The sequence below is a fragment of the Cebus imitator genome, unplaced genomic scaffold (genome assembly GCF_001604975.1).
Source record: "Cebus imitator isolate Cc_AM_T3 unplaced genomic scaffold, Cebus_imitator-1.0 Scaffold26, whole genome shotgun sequence".
Lineage (NCBI taxonomy): Eukaryota > Metazoa > Chordata > Mammalia > Primates > Cebidae > Cebus > Cebus imitator.
Genome location: NW_016107341.1, coordinates 6,973,366 through 6,994,179, shown reverse-complemented (window position 1 = coordinate 6,994,179; position 20,814 = coordinate 6,973,366). Strand labels below are relative to the sequence as shown.

Genomic DNA, 20,814 nt, shown 5'->3' with positions numbered 1-20,814 from the left:
TTTTTTTTTTTTTTTTTTTTTTTTTTTGCTGAACACTACCTCTGTCTCTCTTAATTTACTTCCTTATTTGTTCAAGTATATCCTCCAGTAGCTTCCCATGAATTAGTAACTGACATATATTTCTACATTTCTAAAAATGACCTTATTCTCATTCTTGATTGATAATTTGGCTGACTATAAAATAATTTATCAAATATCATTTTCATTAAGAATTTTGAAGACACTACTCCAAGGTCTTCTATCACTCATTAGAGCTTTTGAGGAGGCTAATGCAATTCTGATTTCCTGTCTCTTGTTGGTGACCTTTGTTATTTTCTCTAAAAGCTTTTTCTTTATACTTGTTATTGTGAAATGTTATATTTTATGTGATTTGTGAGGTCTTCAATTATTTTTTTATGGGCCATTTGTGCTGGACACCTTCGATTTGGAGATTTGTGTCTTTCTAAAAATTGTTTTTTTATAGTTCTTGATAATATATTTTATTTTCTCTTTTCTCTACATATTTTGTATAAAATAGTTCCTGAACCTCATGAATTTTTTCTTTCTTTTCTATATTTCCTATATTTATATTTTTGTATGTCTGCATCTGTGTGTGTGTGTTTGTGTGTGTGTGTTAACTTTTGGTCCTTGGCTTTATCTTTCTTTTTATAATGTTATTTATTTCTATCATAGTTTTGTTCTTTTTTCCTTTCCATAGCATCCTACTCTTGTAATATCTCATTGAGAATATTAGCTTATTTTCAAATTAAAAAAAAATATTTCCTGTATTATCAGTTTCCAATGGTATCTTTGTTTTTGTATTTGTTATAGTAACTCCTTTTTATTACTTTATTGTTTTAATATTGTTTTAGTGAGGTTTGCAGAGGAAGAAAAATAATGTGCGATCAGTCACTTTTTTTTTAAATGTACTGAGTTAAATAGTATCCCCCTATAATACATGTCTTCTCAGAACCCATGAATGTGGTTTTATTTTGAAATTGCAGAGGTAATCAACTTAAAATTAGGTCATACTAGAGTGGAGTGAACTCTAAATATAGTATGACTGGTGCCATTATATAAAGAGGGTAGGTCAGGCACAGTGGCTCATGTGTGTAATCCCTTGGGGAGGCCTAGGCAGGTAGAACACTTGAGTTCAGGAGTTTGAGACTAGTCTGAGCAACATAGGGAAACCCTGTCTCTACTAGAAATAACAACAACACAACAAAAAGTCAGCCAGGCCAGTCATGGTGGCATGCATCTATAGTCTCAGCTACTGAGGAGGCTGAGACAGGAGGACTGCTTCAGCCCAGGAGGTTGAGGGTACCGTAAGGTGTGATCACATCACTGTGCTCCCGAGCCTAGGTTGCAGAGCAAGACCCTATCAGGAGAAGAAGAAAAAGAAGACGGAGAAGGAGGAGGAAGAAGAAGAGGGTGGCAGCAAGGAGGAGGGATATTGGGACACAGAGATACCCACACAGGAGAAAAGGAAGGAATGTGAAGACAGAGGCAGAGATTGGAGTGATATGTCTATAAGCCAAGGGACACCAAAGATTGCCAGCAATCACCAGAAGCTAGAATAGACAAAGAACAATCCTGCTCTAGAGCCTCAGAGGAAACATGGCCCTGCTGACATCTTGATTTCAGGCTCCTGTCCCCAAGAACTATGAGAAAATAACTTCCTGTTGTTATAAGTCACCTGGTTTCTATACTTTGTTAAGGCAGTCTTAGGAAACAAATACACTCTTCCTCATTAAAGCTGGATGTAGAATTTGGCAGACACAGAAGTATTAATTTGCTTTTTAAAACGTTGTCTCAGATTAGTTTTTTTTTAAACCTTCCTTTTTTGAGAAACAGAAAATTAAGATAATATAGAGTCTAGCACCTCTTCCCTATAATCATGACCAATGTTGTCAAAGTTTGGCTGCCCTGCCCTGTTCAGTGGTTTCTCCTGGCCTGTCAGTTCAAGCAACACTAGCAATATTTTCCACCCAATGATACGTGAGTAGAATAAAACAGTTCTTCCTGTGGTGCTAATTGAAAATGAAATTATAGTTTTATATATTTAACTAATTGGAAGTGTAGCTAATGACTACTTTGCATATATAATTTGGGGGTCTGGGCAGTTTGAAGGCTTTTTTTGCTAAATCAGATTGGCATTCATTTTTCTTTTATGTCTAAGAATTTGTTCAGCTCTGCTACTAATTTACTTAAATATTTTTGTTTCAAGACTAGTGAGAGATAGAAGGAAATATAGAAAACAAAAAAAGAAAGCCTAAAAAGAAAGCTTAAGAGAGAAATACTCAACTCTCTAGCAAATGCCACATAATCCAAGTTAAATATTATCTAGAAACTGTTTTATGTGGAGGGAATTAATGTCATCTCTGGTGTCTTAAATGCTGTGAGACGCCAAATTGCAGTAGGCTCATGACGGCATTGGAAGTGAGGAAATGGATATGTGTAGAGTGCTCTACTCTATCAAGAAGTTTTGTTTCAAAAGGAAGGGAACAGGGGCAGTTATAATGTTTTCAGAACACAAGTGAGCAAGTGTTTATACTCAGAAGAGAAAGTGTCTGAAAGAGCCAGTAGAGCTGAAAATACAGGACAAAGGGAAAGATCAAGATAAGATAAAGAGATGTAGCAATAGCAATAGAGTTAGAGAGCCAATAAAAAGGAATAGAGGAGAGAGAAAAAAGATTGATTGGTAGGGAGATTTTCTTGAGTAAGAGGGTGTACAAATATCTAGAGAACAACATCAATTAGCATCAGCTTTGGACATAAACACAGCCCGAGACTAGAAAGAGAAATAACTGATGTGGACGCAGCTCTGTTTTCATAGAGTTAAGTGAGGAGGGACAGGAAATTGAGAACTCTTGACTTTCTGTGCAATTAGAAGACAAAATCAGGTGCTGAGTGCATTTATAGAAAGAAACTAAATAAGCTGAAATTATTATTTTACCTCGAAGTCAAAGTAGGAATAAAATGACAAAATAAGCAAGTGCTCTAAGAGCTCTCTTTAAAATAACATGGAAAGAGAATCATTGAGTAACATCCAGTGTCCTAAACACATGCTTCTTAGTAGGCCATTAACAGAATTTATGGATTTCACGCAGCCCATCCATCTTTTATTTTTAGTTCATTTACAAAACAATTAATGACAGGTACAGACTGTGGTTTCAGATGCTAAGAGACTGGTAGCTTCTGCTATTTTATCTCTGAAGGCTGTAAGTATCCTGTTTGGGTTGGAAAAAAATAGTGCTTCCTCTAAAAGACATCCACTGAGGATGTGGCTTTTTGAGGTACAGTTTTACTTTTATTTGCCTAAGTGCTTGTTCTTCAGAGTGTAAGAAAAAGCTGCATGGAAATTATATTTGACTTCATCTTGTCACATTGTCTTATTTCAAAGAAAAAATACAAGATGTAGCTTCTGTAGATAAAAGTTCTGACATCAATTTCTAAATTCAGTAAAATACAGATAAGTTACTTACTGAAGTATTTTATATCAAACTGCTTATTTAGAAAAGAAAGTGCTTTCATCAGCTAAGCATATAATTTATTCAATCCTCTCAATTAAAGGAATGCATTCATAATTGAACATGGCACAAATGTTTGCTAGAATACCAATAGACACACAGAATAAGACTCTTGTTTACATACAAAAAAATGTATAGAGATATTTGTAAAACACAAACATTCCAGGAAGAATTTAAAAAGTACTTTTTTTTTTTTTTGAGACGGAGTTTCACTCATGTTACCCAGGCTGGAGTGCAATGGCGCAATCTCGGCTCACCGCAACCTCCGCCTCCTGGGTTCAGGCAATTCTCCTGCCTCAGCCTCCTGAGTAGCTGGGATTACAGGCATGCACCACCATGCCCAGCTAATTTTTTGTATTTTTAGTAGAGACGGGGTTTCACCATGTTGACCAGGATGGTCTCGATCTCTTGACCTCGTGATCCACCCGCCTCGGCCTCCCAAAGTGCTGGGATTACAGGCTTGAGCCACCGCGCCCGGCCTTAAAAAGTACTTTTATATGTATTGCTGTTCCTATTTCTTCTTGCTTTTACTATGTATGTAAGCGTATTCTAGACAAAAACAAAGAGTAATGGCACAGGTACAATTTTTGTATTCAGCTTAGGCACATAGCTACATGTAGCTGGCTCTGTTTCCAAGTGATATCACACAGTAATTGATATGAGCCAATCCAAACTTGAATGACAACTCTTGTCTATTTCTAGAAAGTTGATCAATCCTATCATTATGCTGAACTACTTTGTGATGCTTTTCTTCCTGTCCATTGGGTTAATATGAAACAGCAGAGTTTCATTAAATGCGGTATCTGGCTGGGTGTGGTGGCTCACACCTGTTATCCCAGCACTTTGGGAGGACAAGGTAAGTGGATCACCTGGGGTCAAGAGTTTGAGACCAGCCTGGCCAATCTGGTGAAACTTTGTTCCTACTAAAAACTAAAAAATTAACTGGGCATGGTGGCAGGTACCTGTAATCCCAGCTATTCAGGAGGCTGAGGCAGGAGAATTGTCTGAACCTGAAAGGTGGAGGTTGCGGTGAGCCAAGATCACGCCACTGTACTCCAGCCTCAATGACAGAGTGACTCTATCTCAAAAAAGAAAAAAAAAAAAGTGGTATCTGTCTTCTTGGTTTTTATTTTTTCTACCAGTGATTATTTCTGAATGCATTTTAGTTCTGCAAATTATAGCACAATGTCAGGATCAAGAATGTTAAGGAAAGATGAAAAATATAAAATTATGGAAATGATTCTAGTCACACTTAAGGACTTTTATTGTACTTACACAAATAAGACTTCTTTAACTCAAAAATCAAACAGAAATTGAGCATTCTGATTACAGTTGAAATAGAAGAACTGAGTATTTTAAATGCCCATTTTCTTAAAATAGCAGGGTGATATCAAGGCATTTCGATGTTTACTGGGAGGTGGAAGAAGCAGTATGTGGGCTGAAAGATCTTATATACTTCATTCAACATATTAATTGATAATAAAACATTACATTCATATTTTATAATTTTGATTTTATACTAGATGTATTGTTTTTCTTTAAAAAGAAAAACTGTAACAAGTTATTTTTAAAATGTTACACAATAGAAATGTCCTTTTAAGTATGTAATTATAAAACCAAGTGGAAAGTAACAAATATTTATCATAATATATTACATAGTTTGTAACCATACAAGAGTACATACACATTGGACATCAATAATGTTATTGTTGTTGAATTCTTAACTACTTTCTATGTTTAAAAGTAGTTTCATAAACATGGTATGCAAACTGAGTTTTGTGTTCACAGCCAAGAAACCTAAACAAGCCATAAATGTGTCACTTATGTTGATTAACACAGTTGTACATACCTAAATACCTGATAATAATGCACATAAAATTATTAACTTACTGGTTTGTAATAATTTGGGTATACGCTCAGTTTTTAAAACAGAAAGCTCATTTTGGTGGTCCTGCATTCTTGGGCAATGCTGGACCCACTGATTACTCCTAAGAGCACATCAATATATGTTACCAAGAGTATTTATCAAAATTTGTATGTTTTGATACATTCATAAAACATTCCAAATTATTAGCATTTTGGTTTGTCTTCTAGAGCCTTCTTATTCAAATATGTTCTCTGAATCAGCAGTATCTACCACTTCTGGGAGCTTGCCAGAAATACAGAATCTCAGGCCCCACCTCAGCCTTGCTGAATTGTGATTTACATTTGAACAAGATCCCCAGCACAGGTGATTTGTGTGCACGTTAAGAACTTGAGCAGAGCAGAGCAAGGAATTTAAAACCTAGTATGTTGGAAGGTTTAAAGGTCTCAGGTGGTGTAGAAAATAAATAAATTTCAAGGAAAGGTATCCCAAATCATATTCAACTTTACTTTTTCACATCTTAAATTCTTTTTAGAATCCATATGTTGCAATTTGGCCTTTGACTGAGTCAGTTAAATGAACAGGCACAGTTCAGAATTTTGTAAGAAATAAGAGACTTTATTATAAAGCACTGCAATTTGGAAAATTGTTTTGAAAATAGAAAAAGATATGAAAGGATATTAGCAATATGTTTTCTGGTTAATTTTTTCAGCATTTTAAATCACAGTTTCAATAATATTCTATATGTCACTGAATCAAAGGCAAAAATCCCTAAATAATGAAGTGATTGAGCACTCCATTCACTTTCTTTGCATGAGTTGAAAAGATTTCCAAATCTAAAGTAGCTGTAATTCAGTGGAAAGTACACAGGACTTGGTCCTATTTCAACAATTGTCTAAACTTATGTGCTGGAAGTTTTCCTACCATCAGATATTGAGTTCTCTATAAACATTCTTTGAATAAATGAATTTGTGAGAAATCAGAGACAAAGACTATTCTTTCTAGAATATACTGTAACAGGAAAAGATAGAAAGCAATATCCCAAAGGAAGATATATTCAAAATATTTTTGGCTATTTATTAATCCAGAGAGCCAATTTGTTATTTTAAAATAAAAATTGCATTATCAAGAAGAAAGCATACTCATATTTGCTAATCAGCACATTCTCTTGCTGGAGTAAATATATGTCAGAAACAATGTTGTAATCAGAAAGTTACTGTGAAACCAAAACATTAGATGAATGATTATAATGGCTAGTGAAAAACCAATACATAGCTTTTTGCCTAAGATTATACTAAACCCACAGAAAAGATGCTTGTTTTCGTGAGTTCAGGGCACCTCTTCATCAGTTACAGAGATATTTTGTTACTATTTGCCCTCTGATTCTTGTCGTTTCTTTCTTTAGGAAAAAATGCTTGAAATGAAAGCAAGAATGGATTAGAGGAGGCCAATTAGGACCCAATTGCCACTGTGTGTGTGTGTGTGTGTGTGTGTGTGTGTGTATACAAGTGACCTTGAGTACAAATTTGGCTTGGACAAACTTCATTTACTGCTGTTTAGAATTTGTCCAGGATTTTTTATTTTTATCAAAGTATTTGTATTCATATTTGCATTAAAATAATCAGAGATGAGTTTATTAGATCTACTCTTTGTATTCTCAGCTTCTGTAAGGCATATGGTTATATCTTTAAAACAATATGCAATAACTACCTATCTTTTCTAGAATCTTTCCATATTTAGTAAAACCAGCATCTCCCTTCCAGACAGCATATAGCATGCTCACTGAGAAAACCAACCACACTTGGAAATGAGTGGCTAGGACAGTCAACTCTTTGCAGTTTCAGGTGGTGATGGGAGAAGCTTTGAAGCCACAGCCTCTACCAGACACTTGGAAACTAGCCAGCTCTGTCATAGCAAATGCCACAGTCCAGATGATTCATGAAGATACCAGTCAACAGTCAGCAGGATGAATAGGAAATATGGCAAATGAAAGGCTAGCTATACATGATATTTCTACTGTATGATGTAGAGACTACTTTATAATCTCTTGCTACAATAGTTTTGTCATTTATTGTAACTCTATAATTTTATTTTATTGTTTGGTAAAGCTTTTTTAGTTTGCAATAGATTTTGGTAGCAATGAACTCAAAACATAAAAAGCAAGTATTATAGTTTAGATATTTGACTCTCCAAACCTTATGTGGAAATTTGACTCACAATGATGGAAGCAGGGCCTAGTGAAAGATGTTTGGGTCTTGAGGGCAGATCCATTATGAATGGCTTGTTGTGCTCATCATGGTAATAAATGAGTTCTCACTCTATTAGTTCCCAGGAAAGCTGGTTGTTAAAAAGAGCCTGGCACCTCCTTGCCATTGCTTCCTCTCTTGCCATGGGATCTCTACCCAGCAGCACCGCTCTGTTTTTAGTGTGACTGCAAGCCATCTGAGGCCCTCATCAGAAGCAGATGCTGGCGTCACGCTTCTTGTACAGCCTGCAGAACTATGAGCCAAATAGATTTCTTTTCTTTATAGATTATGCAATCTCGGGTATTCCTTTATAGCAACACAAATAGACTGAGACAACATGTTTAATAAAAAATTTAGTACTGGATACCTGTAGTTCCAGCTACTCAGGAGGCTGAGGCAGGAGGATCACTTGAACTCCCAGGAGTTCAAGGCTGCCATGAGCTACGCTTATGCCATTTCACTCCAGCGTGGGCAACAGAACACACACACACGCGCGATTTCTACTGAACATCCATTTCCACTTTTAAAACATGTGAGCAATATAAATTTGCACAAAAAAAGTCTATCAATGATTACCATTCGCTGTAGGGACCACAGTAAAATCAGTAGTCATTAGAAAACCAGAAAACACAAATCACTGAGAAATCATCAATATCTTTTTAAAAGTCAATCATTATTTTAAGAAGAATGTTTTCAAAGACAACAATTTAATACCTGCGGCTGTTACATTCCATTTTTAAAAGCATGAGTTTTTATTTACAACAGTGTTCTTCTAAATAATTTATTTTCAATCCCAATTTTTAGGCACATATAGAAAGTAAAGCAAATAGCTCTGACACCAGTTTTATGTAAGTGTAATTATATGCTTCAAAGAAATTATGTTAGTTGAATCCAATAATGCTTAAGAATTTTTTTTCCAGCCAATTCATGAAATCAAAATCAAATCAATAAAAAATTTTAGAGAAGGTGAGTATTTGCCATTTACAACATGACATAAATGTAAAGTCAGTTTAAAAGCCCAACATTTAAGGTACATTTAGATACATTAAGATACAGTTTTTAAACGTTCATTTTTACAGTGATAATACGAGTATAAATTTTGGTGGAGCCAGGTTTGTGGCAAACACAATGTTGCAGCTAAGAAACCTATTGTATTAACTGGCCATGCCACATTAACACTAATGCTCCATAATAAATCACCCCCAAATTCAACAGTTTAAAACATTTACCTTCGTGGCAATGTGATGACCAGCTAATATCTAAATCAATAATTAAGAGTGAGATGATGGTAGCTCAGAGGAGGACAAGAGTAAGGGCTTGGGTGGTAGTGAGAAGTAAGTGAGTTTAAATATATGGGTAGGCTTTGCATCAGACTGTAGCAGCTGAGTCCGTTGATCTGAGCTCCATTCAGCTGACATGATAGTCCATGTGTTTATCATTCTTCTCATGGTACCAGTGCTCTAGACCAGGACCTGTTCTTCTCATGGTGATAGCAAAGGCTTAAGAGAGCAAGCACAATTACTGAAGACTTCAAACCTAGGCTCAGAAATATTAATAGCACACTGTCACATCTGTCTATATGACACTGGTCAAAATAAACCAAGGGATGGGGAAGTACAATCTGCTTAGGATGCCAAGGGTATGGATACAAAGAAGGATGCAAAGACTTGAGCTAATCTAGTTCAGTCTACAAATTCCTCTGGCAACAATGAGCTCAAAAACAGACAAATACTGTATTTGGGGCCAGGTGCTGTGGCTCATGCCTGTAATTCCAGCACTTTGGGAGGCTGAGGCAGGAGAATTGCTTGAACCTGGAGGGCGGAGGTTGCAGTGAGCCAAGATTGTGCCATTGCGGGCCAGCCTGGGCAACAAGAGCGAAACTCTGTCTCAAAGGAAAAAAAAACACACACATATAATGTATTTGGAAGTGGTTGTAGTAGACACATAATTAATTGCAAACTGAAAAAGTACAATGTTCTATAATTAACAGAGAATGTAGGTGTCAAAACTTACACATTTTTATATGTTTACAGAGTAGGTAAAGTACAAAATTCTTGTGATAAAACTGATCTTAAATAAGTTATAACATACTTCAGCATGGCAGTACATGCTTTTTCTCTTTGCTCCTCATCATCAATAGGAGTTTAAGAAATATTTGAGACTTGGAAGAATTAGTTTGTATAACAACCTAAAAGGCCTACAGTGAATTGAACTTCTTTAAAAAAAAAAGGCAAAGCCTCTAAATTTTGGCTCATTTTGTTTAAAATTAAATTTGGAAATCTTTAATTAAAATGTTCTGCAAATAGAGCAATAAAAAAAACTGCAGCTTCTTAGGCTTATAGAAAAGTAAAATGGAAAACAAGGCTTAAAACAGAAATGTATCTGCATAAGGTAAAGACTGAATAAATTAAGAAATCAGAGCAGGAATGATGTACATAATTTTGGAATACTATAATTGTTCTTTAAATACGTAAATTTTTGGGATGAACTTTTGGTGTAGATCTTTTTAACATTAATTTATAATTTCTACTAAAATTGAATCAAACACCTATAGATTTAAAGTTGGTGAAACATAAAAAAAGAACACTTATTTGACAAGTTATTTTCTTATGAAATACATATCAAAGAAAGATTTTTTAAATGCAGACAATAAGATAAAGCCTGCCAAAATATCTAGGCTGAAATATTTGTACATTTGAACGACAAAAAAAAAATAGCCTCAGTTTAGCAAAATTTGCTCAGGTCTTACTGGGCATCTTATATCTAAAAAGAGAATATTTGTTGTTTTTTGTTTGTTTGTTTGTTTTTGAGATAGAGTCACACTTTGTCACCCACTAGAATGCAGTGGTGAGATCTTGGCTCACTGCAACCTCTGCTTCCTGAGTTCAAGCGATTCTCTTGCCTCAGCCTCCCGAGTAGCTGGGATTACAGGCACCCACCACCATGCCCAGCTAATTTTCATATTTTTAGTAGAGACAGGGTTTCCCCATATTGGCCAGGATTGTCTCGAACTCCTATCCACCCGCTTCAGCCTACAAAAGTGCTGGGATTATAGGCATGAGCCACCAGGCCTGGCTAAGAGAATAGTTGCTTAACTCAAAATATAATGGTCCATATAGAACTTCAACCTAAATTGTCAAAAATTCCAAATTAATTAGCTGTAAGATACAACTTTGAAGAAGATTATAGGCAATTTTATGAAAACTGAAAATAAACTATTAAAACATAAATCATTAAGAAAAATTTCAGTGGCATTATATATAGAAACATATAACAAACTGCTTAAAGAACATGAATAGTTGGCAGGGTGCAGTGGCTCATGCCTGTAATCCTAGTACTTTGGGAGGCCAAGGTGGGCAGATTGCTTGAGGTCAGGAATTGGAGACCAGCCTGGCCAACATGGTGAAACCACGTATCTATTAAAAATACAAAAATTAGCCAGGCATGGTGGCAGGCACCTGTAATCCCAGCTACTCTGAAGACTGAGACAGGAGAGCCACTTGAACCCGGGAGGTGGAGGTTCCAGTGAGCCAAGATTGCACCATTGCACTCCAGCCTGTGCGACAAGAGCAAAACTCCATCTCAAAAGAAAAAAAGAAAGAAAGAAAGAAAAAGAAAGAAGAAAGAAAGAGAACATATGAATAGTTTTCAAGAATAATTATTCTTCTCATATTTTTAAAATTAATATAAATCAATAAAATCAATGTTAAAATTTTTGCTTTATGAACATGAACACATGCCACTTTTCATTTTTAGAAATTATTTTACAGTATCAGCATAATAATTTTATGTAAAGAGAGAAATATTTAAAAATACGTAATTTCTGGGGAGGCCTCTTTCATACTCACACATTTCCTAGATCGAGATTTAAATAAATGGTCAAACCTGTATTTCGGTAGGCTAGGCATAACATAATAGTAGCAAAAACTGCACAGATGGTAGTTGTCAGAGAGAAATGTAGATAGAGTTTAATGATTTTTAAGTAAAATCAACAGGGTATGAAGTAGACAATGCTACGTTTTACATGTTGATGTGTGGAACTAGTTGTTTAGTAGAAGGTGTTGACTGTCATCGGATGAAAATTTAAAAGGAGGCAAGAAGAGGTACAGTTTGGCCAGAAACCAGTTTTCCAGTGGAGAGATTCAGGAGACATTGACACATAGGTCTGAAGCCCCCAGAAGTCAGCTATTGACATAAATTGAACAGACAGCATCTTGAAATAACCACTGTGAGGGTTAATATTGAGTGTCAACTTAATTGGATTAAAGGATGCAAAGTATTGTTCCTGGGGGTGTCTGTGAGGGTGTTGCCAAAAGAGATGAACATTTGACTCAGTGGACTGGGAGAGGCAGACCCATCCTCATTCTGGGTGAGCACCATCTAATCAGCTGCGAGTGTAAAAGCAGGCCTGAAAAGAGCAGACTTGCTGAGTCTTCTGGCCTCCGTTGTTCTCCTGCATTGGTTGCTTCCTGCCCTTGAACATCAGCCTCCAAGTTCTTCAGCTTTTAGAGTCTTGGACTTACACCAATGACTTGCCAGGGGCTCTTGGGCCTTCAGTCATAGACTCTTCAGTCGGCTTCCCCATTTTCCAGGTTTCAGGACTCGGCCTGGCTTCCTGACTCAGCTTGCAGACAGCCTATTGTGGGACTTCACGTAAGGCAAATCTTGTGGGTCAATTCTCCTAATAAACTCCCCTTCATCTATTCATCTATCCTATTAGTTCTGTCTCTTTAGAAAACTCTGACTAATACACTTTTTAAAGGCATTTCTCTTATGAAATGTACGGAGTTCAATTCATTGAAATCTCTGAATGTAATTATTTTAGGTGTTTTGAAAAAATATTAGGTAAAAGATAATATATTCTGTATTTGCCTTGTTATGATAGACTAGTAACAAGTTAATAAACAAGAAAGAAAAAATACTCACTACATATTAGTTATCTGTGATATTAAGGCAAATCAATGAAGCCCCCAGTAAGATAATATAGAGAAAGGCAATTTTATAATTCCATTTACCCAGCAGACATAATGTATAATTCAACTAAACAATAAATCCACTGGAATTTAGCACAAGGATGAAATTAAAAATTAATATATTTGCATTTTATATTGATTTATTACTCATGAGAAAACTATGTTGTCATTTACACTACATACATTTAAATCCCAGCTTATATAATACACCAGTTGAAAATGTATAGATACAACAGATAAACTAAGGCAATCTGGCATTTTTAACATTGAAAAAGACTATTTCAAATTTGTCACATCGTTCACTTTGTAATCATCCGATATATTTAGCAAAGCATTAGATATTGCTTTAGTACAAACTAGGTTATTCATTTGCATAATCTTATAATTACTAAATCCATGTTTTTGTGTTTTGTGTTTTTTAAGATCTTTTGAGGTCTTATTCAGTTATTTGAATCTTGAAATTTCTGTGTGAGTGCGTATGTGTATATTTTGAAAAATCTTTGTGGAAAATACGTTGTAGAATCCTGCAGTAATATAACATCTAAATTTATAGGATAGGAATTGGTAGTTCTAAGACATCTCATTACATCTGAAGAACTCCGAATACCTCTTTTTTTTTGAGACGGAGTCTTGCGCTGTTGCCAGGCTGGAGTGCAGTGGCGCAATCCTGGCTCACTGCAACCTCCGCCTCCTGGGTTTAAGCGATATTTCCGCCTCAGCCTCCCGAGTAGCTGGGAGCACAGGCGCGTGCCACCACACCCAGCTAATTTTTGTATTTTTAGTAGAAATGGGGTTTCACCATGTTGGCCAGGATGGTCTCTATCTCTTGACCTCGTGATCCGCCCACCTCGGCCTCCCAAAGTGCCGGGATTACAGGCGTAAGCCACCGCGCCTGGCCTAAATACCTCTTTTTATTGGAGACATTTAGATATTTAGTCTGACTAGATATCAGTAAGTGCAGGTAATCAAGTGCTTCACAGATAACTAAAAATAGAACAAAAAACCAAGGTAAATGGAAACAGAATCAACTGGATTCTAACAATTGTTAGAAAGCTAATTCTAAAATTAACATGAGGCTTTATTTTCCTAAACCTTTTAAAATATGTCAGTCATACTACTTGGTGAACTCATCTTTCATGCCTTGAAAAATAACACGTTCATTATAACATTAGAATACATCAGAAACATCTGCTCTTTGCTCCTAGTGAGGACATCCCTTTTCCCATCCTACCCCCAGCTAACTGTTACCCAGGTTTTTCTCGTACTTTATATTTACGTCTCCTTTTCCTTTAATTCTTAGCTGGTGCACACCAGACCTTATTGTTCACTGAGAAAAATGACTACGGGGAAACTTACTCACATTTCCTGAAGCAAATCTATTTATTTTCTCCACCATTCCTACTCATACAAAAGAACTAAACTGTGCTATCAAATCTACCCTCAAGAGCATACAGATATTCTCCATTATTTCTATGTTAAAAATCCCTTCTCTCATCCCAGGGAAAATAACTATTTCCTCTAGTTATTGGCCTATATTTTATTACTTTCCACAGCAAAAATTCTTGATTTAGTTGCCTGACTTACTGTTTTCAACTCCATTTGTCCAATTCATCGATCAAACTACACATATTTGATTTTATTCTCCTTTCCACTAACTTTATTCTTTCCAATGTCACCAACCACTTCAGAGTTGCCTATTTCAATAGGAAATTCTGTGTTTAGCCTATTTGGTAATGCTGTTCTTCCAGAAACTTCCCTCCTGGATTCCTGGATCTAATAGTTTCAGGCTTTTCCCCCTACATTATTATGTGCTCAAACTCAGTCTCTGATTTGCATCCTTCTGCTACTTCTGATTGAAAATTTAGCTTTCTCTCCTCTTTACTGTTGACATCTTCTTCCTAGTTGTCCCTTTCTTTCCTGTGGCTGTAGATGGCATTGTTGTGCTCCCATGTTCCAAGTCTCACTCTGAGGTCAGATCTATCTCCTTGTTCTGATATTAGACTCAGGTGTTCAACTGCCTGACATCTTCTCTTAGATTCCTAATTGGGTTGAAATGTACAACCATAGCTGATTATTACCTCTATTGATCTATTCCTCTACCTGTTAAAAAAAAAATGGCTTTGCCAGTTAGTTAAAAAATATATGTGTATCTATTGTATATATAGATAGATAGATAGATACAATATGTGTATATATGTGTGTGTGCGCGTGCGTACACACACACACACACGCTTGATTCCTCTCTGTTCCACACCACCATCCCTGATTGATGCCCAATTGACCCTCAGGTACTATTGGTTCTAACTCTGAACTACCACTTCCCTAATTGTAAGTTATCTTCCGATCTTTTCTAAAATACTGCAAGAACTTTATAATTGCAATCTCTGCTTTCATGATTAATTTTTCTATTCTCCAAATTGTGGCAACAGTGATCTTTTAAAATAAATCAGATTACATCCATTCTCTGTTTAACCTCCTATAATGGTTCTTATTGTGTCTTTTCACAATCAAGCCCCTAATTCCTCTGCAAACATAGGTCTTCTGTATCCTCTCTTGCTTACACTCCATGCTTCAGCCCCCTGGCCTCCACTCTGCTCCTCTAGTGTCCACCTTACCTTTTTCAACTTGAAAAGCTCTTCTTTCCATCCCTGCCCATCATCAGGCTCATTCTCATGAAAACGTCCTTTAGATTTCAGCTCAAACATCCCCTTCCTATAAGATTTAAAGTGGGCTCTTCCTACTGTTCTTTATCTTCTCACCCTGGCTATTTTGCTCTACACTTATCACCATCTGAAAGCACCCTATTTGTTTTCTTGTTTACCATGGATTATTTAAACGTCCATTTGGGTTGATGCTCTGCAACAACAGAAGCATTGTCACTTCGGATGTTCCTAGACCTAGACCACTGCTCACCCTGTATACCATTTGAGAAGTAATTGCTAAATACATAGACAATTAAATAAATAGATTGTTCATACAGCATATTTGTTATATACAAAGGGTCAAGGATTTTGAAATTGGATGACATCACAATTTAACTCAAACTAAGTGGTCCAACACCCTCAACTCTCTAGAAAATCCGGAAAACATTAATAATCCATGGAGACACAGAACAATAGCATGGCCGAAAAGAATAAAAGTAAAACAAATATATTAAGTTGGGAGGGACACATTATTTTCCTTTTCTGAGAAATTACAAAGAAATGCATATATAACTACAGAAATCTTAGAATATATTTATGAGGAAAATAATCAAGAATCCATAAAATCCCCTCATTTTGTTAGGACCTCGTAAATATTTTATTATATAATTTTCAGATTTTTCCCATGGAGATCTATACATAGTTACTGAACTCTTGAAATGTGTTTAGTGCAAATGAAGAGCTGCCTTTTTATCAACCTAAAATTAAAATTGAAGCAATATGAAATATTTCTTCTAATAAACACCACTTTATTGTTTAGTACTACTATATTTCACATTAATTACTGAAAATAAAATGTGTGAATTAAGACACAAAACATATGCTGGATTTTCTTTTTCTTTCTTCCTTTTTTTTTTTACATGGAGTTTTGCTTTTTTTGCCCAGGCTGGAGTGCAGTGGCACGATCTTGGCTCACTGCAACCTCCACCTCCCGAGATCAAGCAATTCTCATGCCTCAGCCTTCTCAGTAGCTGAGATTGCAGGCACCTGCCACTATGCCCAGCTAATTTTTGTATTTTTGTTTCTTTGTTTTTGACAGAGAGTCTAGCTCTGTCATCCAGCTGGAGTGCAATGGCACAATCTTGGCTCACTGCTACCTCTGCCTCCTGGGTTCAAGCAATTCTCCTCACTGAGCCTCCTTAGTAGCTGGGATTACAAGCACTCACCACCACACCTCGCTAATTTTTGTACTTTTAGTAGAGATGGGGTTTCATCATGCTGGTTGAAACTCCTGACCTCAAGTGATCTGCTTGCCTCAGCCTCCCAAAGTGCTGGGATTACAGGTGTGAGCCACTGCACCTGGCCTAATTTTTGTATTTTTAATAGAGATAGAGTTTTGTCATGTTGACCAGGCTGGTCTTAAACGCCTGACCTCAGGTGATCCACCTACTTTGGCTTCACAAAGTGCTGGGATTACAGGCTTGAGCCACCACGCCCAGCCCATATGCTGGATTCTTAAAAGACTTAATTTAAAAAAAAAAGGAAAATATTTTACTAATAAATTTTTGATTGATAACATGTTAAAATGATAACATTTTGGATATAATGGCTTAAACATATTTTTAAAATAAATTTAATCTATTTATTTTTATTTTTTCTATGTGCCTATCAGAAAATGTAAACTACATATGTGGCTTATATTTCCACTGAATAGCACTTCTACACTTATATGTACACACATATATAGGTATTTTATAAAATAACTTTTTTAATAAACTACTTCCTTGACTTGGCTTTATAGTAAAATAATCCTTTAAGTCAATAAATACAGATCTTTAGCCTTTTTGAGTAATTGCTTAGTATTTCACTGTGTGGAATATTAGAGCCATTCTCAGTGTTTAGATGGTTTCTAAATTTTCATTTTTGTATACAATGCTAGGAGAAATGCATTAAGTGAAACTTTTACTGGTGATAGATAATTATAAGGACTAAGTATCTTCTATGCTGAATTTTAAAATAATTGGAGAAGGGCATGGCAAATTTTTAGAAAGTCATTTTTATAAAGCATATAAAAGTATATAAACTTATGTACTCTATAAAAGCATATACTTTAGGCCAGGCACGGTGGCTCAGGCCTGTAATTCCAGCACTTTAGCAGGCCAACGTGGGCGGATCACAAGGTTAGGAGTTCAAGACAAGCCTCACCAACATAGTAAAACCCTGTCTCTACTAAAAATACAAAAATTAGCCAGGTGTGGTGGCATGCACCTATAGTCCCAGCTACTCAGGAGGCCGAAGCAGGAGAATCAATTGAACCCAGGAGGCGGAGGTTGCAGTGAGCCGAGATCACACCATTGCACTCCAACCTGGGTGACAGAGAGCAACCCCATCTCAAAAAAAGAAAAGTATGAACTTTATATACAGTTGTAGCTTGGTATCCACAGAGGATTGATCCCAAGAACCCCCAGGATACCAAAATTCACAGATGCTCAAGTCCTTAATGTCAAATGGCTTAGTATTTGCATATAACCTAGGCACATCTTCCTATACACTTTAAATCATCTCTAGATTATTCACAACACCTAATATAAGAGCTACAGCATCACTTCCTTTGCATGGATTCAACATAGTACTCCATGCCTAGCAAATTCAAGTTTTCCTTTGGAACATTGCGGAATTGTTTTCTCCAAATTTTTTTTATTCATGTTGGTTAAATCCACAGATGTGGAACCCACTGATATGGAGAGCCAAATGTACTTTTATAAAATATAATCATTATACAGAGTACATAATATATATGATAAAGATTTCCATGAACAATAATTAAAATATTTAAATGCTAAAACATTTATAATTTTCTTAAAAAATACATTCCATGACTATTTCACCTCCCTGAGAACATCTTACAATTTTTGATGAAATACTGCCATTTTAAACAATAGAATACAAGCCCTCCGATATAAGAGACTGAAATCTCTGGTCTATTTCTGTTATTTCTGCCTGTCTTTGAAGAGATGCCTTGAGTACAGCCTCAGACGACAAAAAGCCAAAAGACTGATACTCAGGAGCCCCCTTGAAAAAGTGTGTGTCCTCTCTGGGTAATGTCACCCATCTAGGCTCTCGAGAGGGCTTTGCAAAGGAAATGGAATTGTTCTCAGGCCAATTCAGAGAGGTCTTTACTTTCTGAGAGCCAACCTGTTAGAACAATTCCAAGTAGCCAAAATCTATAACAATGTTGTCTCCAGAGAATCATAATACACTCCACATTAGAGGAAATAAACAGAGTAGGATTGTCTTGATTTTCCAAGTATTTTGAGTGCTTGATCTGAGTATTGACCATTTGCTCAATATTTTAGTGTTCTATGAATTACATATTCTTAGTGTCCCCAGGCCACTATTAGGTTCCTAGACAGTCAAATATTCAAGTTTAATATAGAGATTATTAGAGATACAGAAAAAATTATTTTATAATATATGAAAAAACTACCATATTTACTAGTCCTAGAAAATCTTTTAGAGTTTGAACCAGTTACGCTACTTACCTTATACATAAAATCATATGACTTTCCTGGGTAAGAGCATTCAGTTTAGTCTTTTTCATTTGTTTGTTTCATCAATAAGGGCTTTGCCTTCTATGTCCTACATTGGAACTTACTATAATTTCGTTCAATTTATATAGACAATAGTGGGATCTAAACATATTTTGATTTCTCACAGTTACAAATTTTATATAACTAGGTTGGAAATTCAGTTAGAAGGCATTCCTTTCTACATAATCTCTGTAGTGTCACAGAAGCATCCAGAAGGTCTGTCTTTTTACAGCCCTGCCATGTATTGATTATACATCCAAGGACCTGCCACTAAATCTTTCTGGAAGTTAATTTCCTCATCTATAATATAAGGAAAATAAATCCTGTGCTACCTACCTCACAAAACAGCAACGAGATCAAGTGGGGTAAAACATACAAATACATTTTGGAAAAAAAAAAAAGAGAGAGAGCGAGATCATTTCTGGAAACCTAGAACAACTTTAACAGTCATAACAATAACAAGTCGTCATTTTGTAACTATTTCTTATATTAGCAATCTTATGACTGCAATCAATAGAAATTAACTCAAACTAGCTTAAGAGGGGTCATAAAGTGGAGAGAGGATTGCATTATAGGGATTCAATCGCATCCTGGTATCTGAAACTAGGAGCACATCAAGATCTCAGGAATTACCTGGAACCAGTTACCTTTCCTCTCTTCTCTTGTATTTGTTTATCTGAAACATTATTTCTAATATCTAAAGGTATATTTATTCTGCTTATCCTTGAATAAAAATGTGGCTGCTTGCACATGCAGAGCATGTATTTTACAGATTCAGCCACTTCGAGATACAATCTCTATTTAATTTCCAAATACAAATTCCCTGGGAATCTGGTTATATTTCGATTATGTGCCCACCTTGAGTTCTATATATTGTGATGATGAACAAGAATAAGATTTTTTAAATGGCTGTTGGGTGAACACTGCTCTTCTCCAATATATTAGAGACCTTTTGTTTTGTTTTATTTTTCCTCCAGAAAAAAAGGTTGTTGAATATAAAATCCCTTAGGTATCCACTATTCCCTTTAACTTTCCAAAGCATTTTCACATGTGAATGAAATGAGAAAATGTATTATCTTAACAGATAGAAACAGAATTTCTCTGAGGGATGGAACTATTTTTGTTGAAAGGGGGAAGAAAGATACTTCGGTAGGCCATTTGAAAGAGAAGAGAGATCTGGAGGGCATAGGTGCCAGCTGAGTCCCAGTAATGAAAGAGCTGCTTAGGGTGCTCCAGTTTAGGAAATGAAAGCCATTGGATTTTGCTCCTAAGAGGACTGGGGAGAAAAAAGAAAGGAAGGAGGAGACCAGGAGGCATAGAGTCCAAGAAATGTGGCGCATCAAAGCAACGTGGGGCGAGGAACTTACAAAAATCTTCCAAGGGGTACGGTGGCCCCCATCCCTGCAGCTTTACCACCCCCACCTACACAAACTCTTTAAGAAGAAAAATATTCAAGATGTGATTTTTAGTTGTTTTTATGCAATTTGAATTATTTGTTCATTCTGTGGATGTTATCAGAATTAAGTAAGAGAGAGAGAGAGAGAGAGAGAGAGAGAGAGAGTGTGTGTGTCCATGTGTGTGTGTATCTAAATTAAGCATGTCTGGCCTGAACGGTGTGGAACAGAGAGAATGTGTGTTAAAGCAGAAGTGGAGGCAGAGCAAACGCCACCCAAGATGTCAAGGGCAGGGAGGGAGCAGCTGCCTTTTTTAATGCTTTTAGTGAATCCACCAAGATCATCTTTTAGTCGTTCTTCCATTCATTTAATATATATGTGTTGAATTCTTGCTCTCCAATTAGTATTATGATAAGTGATAGCCTTTTGCTTTTGAATAAGAATCATTTGACCACTGCTGGGCGCGGTGGCTCAAGCTTGTAATCCCAGCACTTTGGGAGGCCGAGGCGGGTGGATCACGAGGTCAAGAGATCGAGACCATCCTGGTCAACATGGTGAAACCCTGTCTCTACTAAAAATACAATACATTAGCTGCG

At 36.1% G+C, this 20,814-nt stretch overlaps 1 pseudogene; it reads right to left on the bottom strand.

Annotated features, from left to right (window-relative positions):
- Window positions 1–20,814, bottom strand: part of LOC108300304 — a 36,002-nt pseudogene that overhangs the window by 7,684 nt on the left and 7,504 nt on the right.